The sequence below is a fragment of the Podarcis raffonei genome, chromosome 11 (genome assembly GCF_027172205.1).
Source record: "Podarcis raffonei isolate rPodRaf1 chromosome 11, rPodRaf1.pri, whole genome shotgun sequence".
In the NCBI taxonomy this organism is placed as follows: domain Eukaryota; kingdom Metazoa; phylum Chordata; class Lepidosauria; order Squamata; family Lacertidae; genus Podarcis; species Podarcis raffonei.
In genome coordinates this window covers 53093722-53110342 of record NC_070612.1, presented here as the reverse complement: position 1 = coordinate 53110342, position 16621 = coordinate 53093722, and positions in this window count along the sequence as shown.

Here is a 16621-nt window from a genome sequence, read left to right as displayed (position 1 = left end):
AGTAATGGAGCTGTCGACAGCTTGTTCTCCCAAGGCAGGGAAGGCAAATCACTGCTCAGCGACTATATGTTGCAATGCTTTCTGTGCACTTAGAATGTGGGTGGATGCTGGTGGCACAGCCACTGTCCTCTTTCAAGGGGGAAAAATGCATCTTTGGTAGGCTTGCCATAATTCTGGAATTTCCTGGACATATCCGGAATACTGCAATAGAAAGCAGTGTCTGAGCGGAACTCGGCTAAATCCAGATGTTTGGCAACCGATGTCGTTTTTGCCAATTTCCCCCCAAAATAGCTCAAAAAGGTCCATTTTCTTTGCATTTTTACAAAAAAAACTTAATAACTTTGGGTAAAAGTAAAGCTCAGCAACTTTGCCCCTCTCCCAAAGAGACTTGAGGTGAATGTTCGTTTTTCTTAGGGAGAAAATTTCCAGGCAACCACTTTGACGGTTTTAGGCATCAGATGGACATTTAGTATCCCATTTGTTAAGTACTGTTGCAGGGAGTGGAGCAATTTTTAATTATCCACTTCGAACTGTTCCAAGAACCTGTTCCAAGAACAGCTGTTCAACTGGCAGGTAGGTGTCCTCCGGTGACTTCACCTGTGGCATATTTTTCCTTGAAACACGGCTAATCTAAAGCTTGCTTGCTTTGTGAACAATGCAAGGAATTTTAGTGGAGATCTTTCTTCCCAAAACCTGCTGTTCTAGCTGGAATGATATAGTACATTTCTGTTTGTTTGTTTTTAACAAACACACACACACACACAAAAAGCCTGGGAAAATAAAAAAGGGAACCACACTATTTTACCAATTTGATAACTACAGTGGTACCTTGGGTTAAGTACTTAATTCATTCCAGAGGTCTGTTCTTAACCTGAAACTGTTCTTAACTTGAAGCACCACTTTACCTAATGGGGCCTCCTGCTGCCGCCGCACCGCCGGAGCACGATTTGTGTTCTCATCCTGAAGCAAAGTTCTTAACTTGAAGCACTATTTATCGGTTAGCGGAGTCTGTAACCTGAAGCGTATGTAACCTGAAGCGTATGTAACCTGAGGTACCACTGTACAAAGGAAAGGGGCAGGGGTGGCACTGTGGTCTAAACCACTGAGTGAGCCTAGGGCTTGCCCATCAGAAGGTTGGCAGTTCGAATCCCCGTGATGGGGTAAGCTCCCGTTGCTCGGTCCCAGCTCCTGCCAACCTAGCAGTTCGAAAGCACGTTAAAGTGCAAGTAGATAAATAGGTACTGCTCCGGCAGGAAGGTAAACGGCGTTTCCATGAGTTGCTCTGGTTCGCCAGAAGCGGCTTAGTCATGCTGGCCACATGCTATATACTGGCTCCCTTGGTCAGTAAAGCGAGATGAGCGCCGCAACCCCAGAGTCGTTCGCGACTGGACTTAACGGTCAGGGATCCCTTTACCTTTTTAACTACAAAGGAAACATTTGGAACTGAATATTGAAGGAAATGATGCATCATGCTAATCTTTCACGATTGGTCAGTAATAAATGTTGCATAACAAACTCACATACCAAACCAAATGAGAGTTATAGTTTCCTAGAGGAATGCTTGCCTTTGGAGAATGCTAAATACTGCCATGGATGAATCGTTGCTTTGACTGAGTGTAAGACTATCCTTTCAGTCTTGAGCACCTTCATTACAGGCCTAATGCCAGTGAGTGTATGAGATTAGATAACACGTCATTGAAAATATAGGTCACAAATGGATGCAATTAGCAGGGATAAAATTCAGACATGTGAAAAGTCATCAGCTACACAAAATTAAAGAGCAAAATCATGCCACCCGCCTTAAAGAGCAACAGAGTCAGGCTGCCTATCCATATATGATACCAGTGTGCATTTCTGCATCTGTTGAGATTTTTATGTAAGGACTCTCTGCAAATCTTTTCTCTGCATACATAAGAGATGTTGTTATTAAATTGCACGGGCTGTTCCAGAGACGTGGTGTGGTGTGCAGGGAATGCGTAATCTTTACTACGTCGTTTCAAAGGATCCTCAAGCCGTTCTTGGAAACTGATGTGCTAACAGTGAGAAACTGCTGGGAATTATATCAACTGACATTCCTGCTGCTAGGAAGAAATGGTTTCTTATATGCAACCGCTGTGGCCAGAATGATTATAGCTAAAAATTGGAAGCGAGAAAAAACTCCCTCAATAAGAGAAGGGCAAATAAGATTTTGTGAATATATAGAATCAGCAAGACTTACAGCAGTGGTAAGAGGCCAAACAGACCAAAAACTGATAGAGGAGTGGACGTGCGTGAAGGAATAGATCAGAAAACATTGTTCTGGTATTAATATATCAATATGCAATGAATGAAAAATGAGTAAAAAGTTAAGAAGAAATGGGTATAAGATGAGATAGTCAAAAATAATATTGATAACAGCAAAAAGAAGAAAAGAAGAAAAGGAAGCCACATATTAGGTGGAGGGAAGTCAAAATTTATGTCTGTATGTTTAGTTTGCATGTTTGTTTTCTTTTTTTGTAATCTAAGTTGAGAGGTGTATGTATCTAGGCATAATAAGTTTGTTTAGTGTTCTGGTTTGTGTTTGTAAGTATTGCATTTATCAATAAAAGTTTTTTTTTTTTTAAAAAGAGAAACTGCTTCCCCACAATTTTTAACCACGTTGCGTTGCTTTCCATTGCTGTTTTGTATTTTTGTGTCTATTTCAATATGTTGCGGAAGACACCCCTTGTATAATGGAGGATGGGGAGCGTTTTTATGTTATTACATATTGTTATAGATTTAAGGGCAGTAATTCAGTTTGGCATCATTTTGCGACACAGTAATTCAGTTTTACTAGCAGACTGGAGGTTAAACTAACCCCTTTCCAGCCTGGAAGCAGCACGGGGAGCATTCGCGCAACACACCTACACACTGCAGCCAACACACTAACATGTCGCGACACACAGGTTGGAAACCTCTGCCGTTAGATCTGGACCCTCTCCATGCAGACTGAAGGTTTTAATAGGTGAATAAGCCATATTTCTTAAAGCCACAACAGTCTCAGTTGTGTCTTCCATTCTCCAAAGGGACACATATCCTGCGGGGGCGCCTTGGACACCCCATGGGCCGTCGGTAGGCAAACTAAGGCCCGGGGGCCGGATCCGGTCCAATTGCCTTCTAAATCCGGCTCGCGGACGGTCTGGGAATTGGCGTGTTTTTACATAAGTAGAATGTGTCCTTTTATTTAAAATGCAGCTCTGGGTTATTTGTGGGGCCTGCCTGGTGTTTTAACATGAGTAGAATGTGTCCTTTTATTTAAAATGTATCTCTGGGTTATTTGTGGGGCACAGGAATTTGTTCATCCCCCCACCAAAAAAATATATAATCCGGCCCCCCACAAGGTCTGAGGGACAGTGGACCGGCCCCCTGCTGAAAAAGTTTGCTGACCCCTGCCATGGGCTCTTGACACCGCTTGGCAGAGAAAGGGGCAGGCACCCGACTTTTGTAACAATATGAAATTCAGGGTCTGTTGGTACCACTTTATCACTCCAATAAGACTAGCTGTGCAGCGTACAACTTCTGGCAAAGGTGGGGTATATATGTATCTTGTTTTCTTTTTGTGTGTTGCAAGCCTGCCAAGATCACTTTAAGTGAACAAAAACATGTTTATTTGCCTGCATGCTGAAAGAGAGAGAGAGAAATACTCTTCTATATTTATGAACAAGAAAATATTTGTCACTTCTTTCTTCTTAACAGTGCACAAAGGAGAAAAACAGCCTCCCAAAATAACTCTGTCATAGGGTACAATAATAAGGCCTTAAGTCTTTGATTAAAACTCGGCTGGTTTACAAAGTAAGCAGTTAGCAGTGACTGTGATTCAGCTGAGTCATGCAGTAAAACCATGACTCTGCAGATCTGTGGGGCAATTTTCCCTCTGCTCCCATTCGTCTGGCTGTTTAATGCTACTGCTAGTGTAGCTGATAAGTACCTCCACTCTCATATCATGGACCTAAAAAAAAAAAAAAGGCTTTTCTTTGTGCATTGGGTCAAATATTTGACTTCTCACAGATTTAGCAGTTGGGCCAGGGCACAGTTCTAAAGCTTTCCTCTGGCCTCTGCTTGCCTTTCATTCGTGACGTACATCCCAGTAACATCAAAGGAAGATTCTCGAATGGTGCTGCAAGACTCCCCAGGCCACGGCAGGCTATCTGAATCTCCAAAAGTGAAAAAAGTAAGACTGTGCTGATTCTTGCCCATGGTCCGTCTGCAAGAAGATCAAAGGACTGGGCTGCATAAAAAAGTGACGATTCAATTCTATTCATGTCTACTCAGAAGCCAGCACCATTGAGCTCAATAGTATATGCTGCCAGGCAAGCGAGCACAGGATTGCAGCCTGAGCCACATACGACTCAAACACCAATCTGCCGTCATTAAAATGGAAAACCAGTTTCAGTCAACGAATTCCAAAATTTTCAAGGTGTGTTTTAGAAATGTCGTTCACTTCTGCAGCAACTTCTCTCCCCCTAAGAATTTATGAACAAATTCTATAAACTATGAGTATGATTTAGTTGGCTGTCATCCATGGTCTCCTCTCCCCCTGTTGATCCTTTCATACGTCAGGAAAATTCCTGACGCGTCCTGGTTTTCGGGTGTAAAAAGGACGTCAGGGAATTTTGACGAATTGGCAAAATGTTAGGGAAAACCCAGATGTATGGCAACATGATGGAAAAAGCTCCAAAAGTTTAAAATCAGTATTTTGGGAGGAGGTTTTGTTCTCCTGCAAAAGCTCAATTTTGGCGGTTACCTAAAAAGAAGCTCAGCAATTTTGGAGTCTTCCTAAAAAAAGTTCAACAACTTTGCAGGTGTCAGGAATTCTCCTTTCTGAAATATGGCAGCCCTAACCTTTATAGCTTGGTTGCTGCTTTTACGTCCTTTGCTATGAGCTTTCTCCTCTGTCTTGAGTGCACACAAACTGCACTTGCTGCCGCCTCTTGGCAGAACATCCTGTTATGACACCAGATCAAATGCAAACCTTTTGACACCGTCACCAGAGTTATTCAATCGCATTACCTTCGCTGTTTGTTATCTCGGGAAGGGCCCTGGAAATCATACTTGCCCTTATTAAAGGTCTCCACTAATATGGAAGGGGAAAAGAAAAGATTGCCGTGCAAAAAAGATCTGTTTGCATTTAAACAAGCAATGCCAGTCGGCTTGGCTTGTGTTCAAGATCTTAAATAGGTCCCGTTCCTTCGCCCTTTCCGTGCCCCCCCCCGCCGCTGCATGCCACTGCAAAAGAAGCTCTCAGCAAAAGTTTGCAAGCTATGGTGGCAGGGTGGGGGAATCTAAGTTAGGAAAGTCCCCTGTGAACTGCATGACACCAAAGGTTAGTTCAGCTGCTTCTTCCCCAGTCCAAAGTGAGAGTAAACAAGAAAATTATTTCTGCAGAGAGAGAGAAAACAATTCCCTACACTTCACTCCCACTCTCTCTGTTAAATGAGAATGACAATTAGTGGTGACATTTATCCCTAAATTTGCTCACCTTGAGCTATGCAGGACTATCTACATAATATTAATAGGTGTTTGTGTGTGCAGATACCACGTGTGCCTCATATTTGTGAGTTACAGCAGGACAGATGGAAGGGATACTTTGCAAATGACACAATCTTTGTCCTTGCAGATGGAATTCCTGGGAAAACAGCGTCTGCTGACGGTCACAAGAGAGGCTGAAAAATAAGTGTAGGTTTGTTGTATCTCCACGGGCGGCTGCTGTTGAAACCAGGGCTTGTTTTGTAACTACCTGGCTTCAAAACAGCCCTCTGTAATTACTAACAGGACTGGACTCGGCCAGCGCTCAGCTCTCATAACTTGGCTCCAGCGTCAACTGCTATCGTGCGAGGCTCTCCGCAATCACATGCACACATAATGCCTTGCAAGATCCAAGCAAGACACAGGATAAAGAAATGCACCCTTGTTTTTCCTCGAGTTGCCATTTGCTGGCCGGCGACCCAATGTTGTTTACCTGGTGTGGACTGTATTATGTAAGGGGGGGGCATGATTACCTCGTGCCTGGGAGTTATTTGTAAAGGGGAACTTTGCAGCTAATCCCCCCAAGGCTCACTGCAACTCTCTGCTCGATATGAGTTATGGGAGAGATTAGCAGGAGTTTTGCCACTGGGTCAAGTGCAGAAACCCTCCTGGAGCCCAATAGCTCTCATTTCTTCTACAGAAGTCCACAGCACCTGGCGGTACAGGCACATCACAGTCCCTCTCTGCAGGAGAAAGTCAACTCAGGCACCAGAAAACAGCCTTTCCAGAAGTATCACCTGGCAAACTGTATAAAGCCGACATCCTTGAGAGCACTAGCACTAGCTTATTTCCTAATAGGTGTTTGTAGAATTGCAGGCTTCGTGGCTTCTGTTAAGTGAGGGGGGAAAGTGCCCTAATGTTTCACATGTTAATCTCCCCTGTGGATGCCTAAGTAAGTAGGCATGGCTCCTTGATGTTAATTTATTTGCTGCACCCTCCAGTGTCCATCTGCCACGAAGCGTGTTCTTCAAGCTATGCATGCAAATCTGCACAGGTGCAATGAGTAAGGAGTGCAAGGATTTACATTTCTGAGGTTTGGCAAAAGCTGCAACAGGGACCGAAAATCTTCTCCTTTATCGCCGCTCTAACTGCACGGCAGGCCAACGCTCTGCTGTCAATGAGTTAAGCTGGTGTAAATTCAGCATCTATTCTTGGCAAGAATGGGATTCCTTTTCAACAACAGAGATATCCTAGCCAGGGATAGCGACTGCACATATTGTGTGTATTGCTCAGCATACCAGCCTCATATTGCATATATCATACAAAGCTTTTCCATACTAATATATGTGTGTGTGTGTGTGTGCATATTTAAAATAGTGCACATGTGATTCTGCTGCCTATAAATCTACTAGGTATATTCCTGAAACTGTGTCAGATTCATATAACCTTCCCGGCTACACATGATATTTCTCTCTAGGAAACTGGCTGTTGACTTCTAGGAAAATGAGTTGAGTGTTTATGACCTTTCAAATACTAATCTCCCTCCAGCTTGCCTAAATACAAAATAGGTAAGCACGGCTGTTTAGCATCCATTTATTTATAATATCCACCAATGGGCACCTGCTCATTGCTTTTCTCTTCCAATCTTGATTAAATATGCCATATTCTTCTCTTTCTCCTTTGAAAATTGGTAGCTTTTTGCCAAGTGCCTTATGGGCAAACCTAGAATGGTTTGTGTGTGTGTGTGTGTGTGTGTAAATACTGTATATAAATTTGTTTTATTTGATTTAAAAGCAGGGATGGGAATGGACAGAAACAGTCAGATCTGCACTATACCAATTTAAATCAGGAAACAGACGAGTTTAAACTCTCCCTGCCCCTGTGGTCCATATCCAAATTGGGCCCAACCCACAGCTGCTTTAAAATGTAAAAAGTGGTACATGACAGATCTTATCCATGGATCTCCCAGTCGCATCTACCAGTTTGGCTTGTAGGTCTGAACTACATGTAAAACAGCAGATCTGTGATCAGCTCTCCTGACTTTAACTTAAAAACAGCCTTCCTGTCAGGCTTAGGGATAGTAGAAAGGAAGAATGTATTTCACATACCATCAAATGGTAGCAAGCTGAATGTAGCCCCTCAAAGTTCTGTAATAGTCACATTTTGCATTTTATTCATATAACACTTCTACACCAAAAAGAACCCCCAATAGCATCTTACATCGATGAAATAATTGCAAAGAAAAATTCAAACCATGATAAAACAGATTAACACAACTGTTGCTAGATGCACATTAAAAATTCGAACTAGCTGCATATTCCAGGGTCCCTTCAAAATCTACAATTCTGTGATTCTAATTCGCAGTAAGCCCACCCAAATGACAACAGAGAATGGGCAAGTCTAACCTCCCATTGGAGATAATTCACTGGCCGAAGTTGTCTTAGTGACAGAACAAGATTTCCATAGATGACCATAGTTCACAGGCGAGTTCATGAAGAGGTCTTTCGAATATCCTGGTCCACAGCCACTGGGGTTTCATAACTAGCAAATAGCACCTTGACTTGAGCCCAGAAATGAATAGGATGCTATTACAGTTTAAACAAGACCAGTATAATATGGGCAAAAGAGCATATACCAGATGTTATTATGGCTGCAGTATTTTCTACCATCTGATGTTTCCAAATCCCTTTTAACAGCAGTCCCATGAAGTGTGTATTGCAGTTATCTAATCTGGATGCAACCGAGGCATGAGTGACTGTGTCAAAATTTGCTTTGTCCAGGAAGGGGTGCAACTGGCAACACCAATCCATAGTGGGCCACATCAGTCACCTTACCACCCAGAAAAAAACACTAGGTCCAGAAGTGTCCCCAAAACTATGAACCACATCCTTCAGAGAAACTGCAGTCCTGTTCTCCACAGGTTGTACTTTCAATTCCAGGTCAGAAAGTCAACAAATGGATTGGCTCAGTGAGTCAACAGACACAGGCTTTACCTCAAATTGTTTCTGTACTGGATTTGAAATGGTTGTTATATACGTATGAAATCCTTTTATGTATGCTTTTACCGCTGATGGTTTCTATTGTTAAATCACTTTGACATACTTCCTATGAAGCAATTCAGACAAAGAATGTAACAAATAAGTAGGATTTTGTTGCCAGTCCACATCCTCTGGCTCTTCAGGTTCAATTGTGGTCTGTCAAGCAGTTCTTGTGTAAGGTTACTACTATAGGGTGCCTGGGAGTGAGTAGAGAAATTCCTTGTTTTATTAGAAACTGTGTTGATGGGGGCAGGAATAGGGGCAGGGGTGGGCGGTGTTTTAGTCAACACCATGCAAGAGAACTGTTTCACTGAATTCTGTTGCTCCACTGACCGAAGCTCTGATCCACGTGAACCTTGGAAACTGAGTGAGCACAGGCAGTTCCCAACAAGATGTCCTAAACAAATACCAGAAATGATCACCCAGCCTGTCACACTTTAACTTAGGACTACCTTACATTCCACCTCTTCCCCCTGCCATCGATAAAGCTGCCTGATTGAAGAGTGTCAGGAAGGCATCCACTCGCGTGCTTCAACTTTGTTCCCTTCACCCTCTGTGTTTTTTGGCATATTTAGCAAATTCACACTGGTGGGTCAGAGAGCAACGCTTCCATGTCCCTGATGCACGAACTGGACCGGCAGGAATTTTCCAAGAGCCCAACTCTGAGAATACAAATGCACCACCGTTAGATAGTTTGTCGGGATGATCCAAGTTCAGTAGCAAGCAAAGTCTTTCCAGGAAATCTGTGTTTATGAGCTGTGTGTGTGTGTCCATGGAGGGGGAGGGAATGGAAGTTTTGCCAGGTGGTCTGTTTGTTGTTGTGTTTTTTTTTAAAAAAAACCTCTCTTGCTTAGCATAGGTTGAATCTGGGGATTATCACAACTGGGAGGAGAGGAAACTTGCTGGATTCTCTAAACAGTCTCTGTCGTGAATGGCACTGGAAACCAGCCAGTTGGCTGGCTGTTGCTAAGATGACGCCAAGAAAGAGTGTGGAAAGGGTGCCATTTTTTAAAAAAAAGTTAATAACTCAAAGTTATCCCAGCAGGTTTCTTCTTCATTAAGCAAACTGCAAGTACCGTAGGTGTCCGTTAATCCTGATAGGGATTGTTGTTCTCCAGATGAACATATTAAAAGAACAACAAGCCTTAGGATAGTGCAAGTGCCCCCTCAGTGGATCTTGGTGATCGAGGGAGAAGGTAAGGAATTAGATGTAATTTGTAATTTATTATTTGTACCCCGTCCATCTGGCTGGGCTTCCCCAGCCAATCTGGGCAGCTTCCAACAAAGATTAAAAATATATTAAAATGTCACACATTAAAAACTTCCCTGAACAGGGCTGCCTTCAGATGTCTTCAAAATGTCAGGTAGTTGTTTATCTCTTTGAATCTGATGGGAGGGCATTCCACAGGGCGGGCGCCACTACCGAGAAGGCCCTCTGCCTGGTTCCCTGTAGCTTTGCTTCTTGCGGTGACGGAACTGCCAGAAGGCCCTCAGCGCTGGACCTCAGTGTCCGGGCAGAACGATGGGGGTGGAGACGCTCCTTCAGGTATACTGGGCCAAGGCCGTTTAGGGCTTTAAAGGTCAACACCAACACTTTGAATTGTGGGAAACGTACTGGGAGCCAATGTAGGTCTTTTAGGACCGGTGTTATATGGTCTCAACGGCTCCCCCAGTCACCAGTCTAGCTGGTTCTCTTAAGATGCTAGGGTGTGTGCTAAGGAGGTGCCCCAGTCACTGTGAGTTCATTACCACTCTCTATGTGTGGACGGCATGTGGTCATCATTACGGGAACAGTTTTGGGGGCATCAGTGGCATTTCTAAGGATGCCATGGGCACTCCTGCCCTTTTTGGGATTTTGGTTTGGGGTTTTGTGGTTGCGTGCTTCCCCTTGCCATGAGAATCCGAGGATACAAGGGGCTGTCCACCAAAGTGTAGTGACCATTTTGCTGGTGAAGCAGTGGATTATCTCTCCTACTGGTTTTTAATTTTGAGCATAAGCTTGTTTTGTCATAGGACGAATCATCGGCAGAGGCGAGAGTCGGGCATTAATGCAATGCATCAACCACATGGGGCACAGAGCAGGTCTGCAGCAGGTTGCCCTGCCTCTGACGTTGCATGTTCTACCTCTGACATCCGCACACTGAGTGTGCACATCTGTAGGGATGTAACAGGCGTCTCCAGATTCTGGAGCCCCAATCATTCAGGGTTACAGATCTGGGGGTGAATGCCTCCCTCCCTGATGTATGTGTAGACGTCAGAGATGCATACATATAAAAACATAATAAAACATGGAACATTAAAAAGCTTCTCTGTACCGAGTTGCCTTCAGATGTCTTCTAAAGGTTGTCTAGTTACTTATTTCCTTGGCTCCGGGGTTGCTCCACACCCTCCAACATTTCTCCACTGAAAATAGGGAATCCTACGCTGTGGTGTAAACCACTGACTTCTTGGGCTTGCTGATCAGAAGGTTGGTGGTTCGAATCCCTGTGATGGGGTGAGCTCCCGTTGCTCGGTCCCTGCTCCTTCCAACCTAACAGTTTGAAAGCACGTCAAAGTGCAAGCAGATAAATAGGTACCACCCTGGTGGGAAGGTAAACAGTGTTTCCGTGCTCTGCTTTGGTTTCGCCAGAAGCAGCTTAGTCATGCTGGCCACATGACCCAGAAAAACTGTCTGCGGACAAACGCCGGCTCCCTCGGCCAGTAAAGCGAGATGAGCACCGCAACCCCAGGGTCGTCTGTGACTGGACCTAACAGTCAGGAGTCCTTTACCTTTTTTTTTAAGGAGAAGCAGGACATTCCAGGATTAAATAGCTCAGTTTGTTAGTGTGGTGCTGATAATGCCATGGTTGCAGGTTTGATTCCCGTATGGGAAAACTGCATTGCAGGGGGTTAGACTAGATTATTTCCAGGGTCTCCTACAACTCTACAATTCTATGAAATTTGAAACCTGGAGGGCTCCTGTAAATCTGGGACCATTCTTGGAAAACAGGAACCCTTGGAGGGTCTGCGCCTGTGTCATTCAACATGGAAACTCTTAATTCCCCAACAGAACAAAATCCAGTTTGCTCTCCAAATGGCTTATCAAAATCCATTCAAGCGATGACAGGGATGTACCGTGCCACATTAGAAACAAAAAAACCTTGTTTTGATGAATTGGAAGAGCCACAAAAAGATCCCATTGAGCACATGGATTGACAATATGGACAGACTAGTTACATACGAACGAATTGCATATTGACGCAAATTAAGAATGAATAAATATGAAGAAATTTGGAAGGAATACTTAAGCGATAAGGTGGACAGTGGTGGGAAGTAGGGGGAGGAGAGGTGGGGAAATATTGTTTAAAAAGAGTAGTTATAGGTCTATCAGTACTCAAATCTGAATTGTTAAATTGTGTTATTAATGTTTTGTGGTTTTTGTTGTATGTGTTTTTTGTGGTTGCTGTTTGTATTGAAAAAATGATTATAATTTTTGTAAAAAAAATGACAGGGTTTTGGAACTCAATTTGTTTCACCTGTACTTTCACTCTCCTTTCTTTCTCCTGAATTTTTCGGTTCAGCTTGATTTTGTATGTGTGTGCCTGCGCAACATGGTATATGCGTTCAGGAAATTTGGAGGGTGGGGGCAGCTATTGATATATAACCTAACAGAGTAAGAAAACAAATTGCAATGTCTTTGGCAAAGTGTGAATGGATAAAACTGGGAGGGGGCACCCCACAAAGCAATCCATTGGATGATGATGGTGATGATGATGATGATGATTTGCAAGTAATGGGAATCGTATCAATTAAATTGGCAAATTTCATTGCTATCCTTGCTGAGCTAAAAGCATTTGAAAGCGCTCCGAAACAAAATGCCAGGTCGTTTTACTGCCAGAGTTTTTTCAGGAACACAATGCCCCCACCCCAGTCTTGCTCCAGGACTCCAGAAATCTGCCCAGCAACCAAGCCACACTCCATCTGCTGCATCCCATAATGAGCTAAGCCAGGATCTCTGGCACAAGCCAACTTTCATTCTTCTATTCACTTGGATTTACCCTTTCAGCTTCCCATTGTTCTTTGCTAATGGCCTCACAATGGCCCTCCCTGTTGCCTTTGCAAGGCAGAGCCCCGGCCAAATTGAGGGGGGTGGGGAGAGCAGAAGAGGCATAATCTCGGCTTCAAAATTTAAAGGGATTGCTCTGAATGAATAATGCAAAGGGAGCGGCTGCCAGGAATGTGTATAATAGGGCTGCCTGCAAGCAGAGGATGTATAGCACTTTTCCGCCATCAGCTGCTGTGATGTGTTGGGCCTCTGACTGTCATGTCCCAATATTTCATTCCAAGCCTCCTCCTCCTTCTCTCCCCCCCTCCATCCCTTGCAGGGCCACATGGCCTGCCTTGCGTCATCTTTTCAAGCCTAGCGTCAATCATGTGGCAAAGATGCCCCAGATAGTATGACAGATGGGGCTACCTTCGTTTAAGGCTAGATGGAGGCCTGAGGGCATGCCTTGATAGCTCAATTCATGCTGGGGAGCAAGAGAAAGAGGGAGGGAGGGAGGGAGGCAAAGCTGCTCTAGGAGGTATCATTTCAACCTGGCTACTTGTACAGCAGAGGAGAAGAACACACCTGTATCTGTTTCTTTGTTTGCTTTCCAGGCGCACTTGAAATGTACCAAAGCAGAGTGTTGCGTGGCGAGTTCCCGCCCCCCACCAGGATAAATAAAGACACGAGACACCATAGTTTAAGGTTAATTGGGCGAATTAGGCCACAACTTTATTGAATTTCAGGAATGAGAGGCATTGGCTTAGGCATTGGTCCTAACGACTATCCGGCTCCAGCCCATTTGCTGGAGACACGGGGAAGGGTTAACCTTATATCGGGGGAGTCTGCTGCCGAGGCACGTCGACTAGGAGCTCCCCCGGGTCACCGCTCTGGGGCGTGCCTTTGGCCCTCACCTCCATAGGCTTTGGACAGGGCCACGCCCCCCGGAGTCCTTTAACGGACCACCCTTCGGTCGCTGGGGGGAGGTGATGGCGTTCCTCCCCCCCCCCACATCCTCTTAACCCCTTCTTACAAATGCCTACCGCCAATGCCGAGAAGTTGTGACGAGTTGCTACGCGGTAGGCGAAAAACCAAAAGGCCAGAAATCACCAATTGGGAAAAATTCCTACCATGCCCCTTGCGGCGACAGACCGAAGTCCATAGCAAAGTCAAAGACCTACCTAAGCCTAGTTAAAGGGAGGGAGGGTGGGAAAACGTGGGGGCGAGCCGGCAAAAAGAGGGCGAGCCCCCTCCGCGCCGGCCCTAAATAGGGCAGGCCATGCCCCCCCAGCCAGCCAGCTGATTGGCTGGCTGGGGGGGGGGGCCAGACCACCCGACCGGGATTCCCCTGCTCTCGCGGGGGCTGAAACCAGCCCCGCTCACATGGGGTGGGCGTGAAGCCCGCAACCCCACCTCCTGGGCAGGCCGGAAGTGGCTTTGTTGCAGCTTCATAATGCAGTGGAGAAGACACACACACACACACACACACACACACACACACACACACACATCATAGAATGATAGAGTTCAAAGGGACCATGAGGGTCTAGCGCATGGGTAGCATGGCTGTCAACCTTCCCTTTTTGTGTGTGGAAAATGTCCTTATTCCAGCGCTGTTTCCCGCTGCTATCCCGGATTGTTAGATGTCCCGTAGACTGTCCCCGGGACAGGTGAGGCTGCTGATCCCTTATTTTCGAGGCTGCTGATCCCTTATTTTCAAATCTGAAAGTTGACAGCTATGATGGGTAGGCAAACTAAGGCCTGGGGGCCGGATCCAGCCCAATCGCCTTCTAAATCCGGCCCACAGACGGTCCGAGAATCAACGTGTTTTTACATGAGTAGAATGTGTGCTTTTATTTACCGGTAAAATGAATCTCTGGGTTATGTGTGGGGCACAGGAATTCCTTCATTTCCTCCCCCCCAAATATAGTCCACCCCCCACAGGGTCTGAGGGACAGTGGACCGGCCCCCTGCTAAAAAAGTTTGCTGACCCCTGGTTTAGTGCAACCCCCTGCAACCCAACGATCTTTTGCCCAATGTGGGGCTTGAATCCATGACTCTGGGTCATGCCCCATCAACTGAGATATCACAATGTCTCTCATACATATTGCACCACACGTGTATTGCTTGTGGAAAGGAGGAAAGAAAATCGAGAGAAAACATGCTTTGAAAGAGCAGTCCGATGCGACTCAAGAAACGTCATGGAATTTGGAGAAAGGCTTTGAAAGACTAGGTGGTGTAGGGGTTAGAGCATCAGACTAGTACTGGAGAGAGCCAGGATCAAATCCCTACTCAGACACTGAAGATTCTTGTGTGATCTTGGGCTAGTTACTATCTCATGTCATGTTGTTGTTGTGAACATAAAAATGAGGCGGGGTATAAATAATACATTATTATTATTATTATTATTATTATTATTATTATTATTATTATCACAATGCCTTGAGCTCCTTGGAGAAAAGGCAGAATAGAAATGTAATAAAATAAAGGAAGCATTTTTTAATATTATTATTATAGTTTGGGTCACTTGTACATGCCAGTGGCTATGTGCATTTGCATGAAGGAGTCGTACACTGACAACATTGCTGTAAAGGCTTATTGAACAATAAATAGTAGACTGTGTGTTAACCTGTTGCATCAGATCATTTTGCAATGTCACGTTCCCGCAATGCTTTCCTTGTGCAACCCAAACTTGAATCCTGCAAACACACCCTGAAAATCTATCAACATGAGATCTCCTCTGGGCAGTTTTGTCACGTGGATTTGCAAAAAATAAAAATAAAGCACACAATGATTTCTCTTGATTCTTGGTGAAATATTGACATTTGGGCAAAAATCCTATCTACAATTTAACAAAATGTAAAACATGTAGACCCCGACACACTGGTACGAGTCTTCAATGTATGTAAAAGAATAGCCAGAGTAAGCAGGAGGTGGAGACTTTCTGTATCCTGTTACGCTTGTTCAAACCCATTAGCTTCCAAAGGCAAAGCTTGCCTCTATGCAAATGTGACCAAGAATCAGCACACATTCATAGCAGCTGGTTTGCAGAAGCTATCTGCAGTTAGGATGCTTAGTTTGAACCGGGCAGAGAAACGGTTCCTCTTCCAAAATTTTGCCAAGCAGGCAGAGGTTTCAGGAGCTCATTGGGAGATAAAGGGTTATGACCACAAAGTCAAGTAGAGGTATAGAGTTCATCTTGGCCAGTCTCCTACCTGGGCTGTTGGCTGTTGTAAACAAAATTGGTCCTTTTCCCCTTATGGGGTATTCAAGAGCCTGTATAGAGTCCTTACGTGGGTTCCCTATTGGTAGGAGAAAATAACAGAGGCCAACCAGAGAATATTGAGAAACAAAGCAGCTAGTAAGCCTGATCTTTATTGATCTGTTGCAACAGGGTGTTCCCCTCACACGCAAGAAAGGAGGAGGACCCAGAACAAAGGTGTTCCTGCCCTTATATAGACATTTTAAATTCCCTGTCCTGGAGCTCAAGACCACCCCTCCATACATCATACATACATCACAGAAGGGGTATCACCCAAGACCACCCCCCACAAACATCATACCTGCATCACAGAAAAGATGGTGTAAAACAGAAATTTGAATGTTGTTGTTTTTCCTGTCTGCCAGGTTATCTGATAATGCCTTATCTGATTGCCTTTCCTGGTAGTCTGTCTCCTTTTGAAATAGTGATTACTAAATTCCTGTAACAAAGGGAAGCCTCCCTGATCCCCTCCCTCCTTGCAGAGAAAACATTTGGTCAGTTTGGGAGCCAAAATGGTTTCAGTTCAGTCTTCCGGTGTTGAACTATGTATGTGCTTGGTTGGTATATTTATGAACATTTATTATATATATAGGGACGCGGGTGGCGCTGTGGGTTAAACCACAGAGCCTAGGACTTGCCGATCAAAAGGTTGGCGGTTCGAATCCCTGCGACGGGGTGAGCTTCCGTTGCTCAGTCCCTGCTCCTGCCAACCCAGCAGTTCAAAAGCACGTCAAAGTGATAAATAGGTACCGCTCCGGCGGGAAGGTAAACGGCGTTTCCATGCGCTGCTCTGGTTTGCCAGAACCGGCTTAG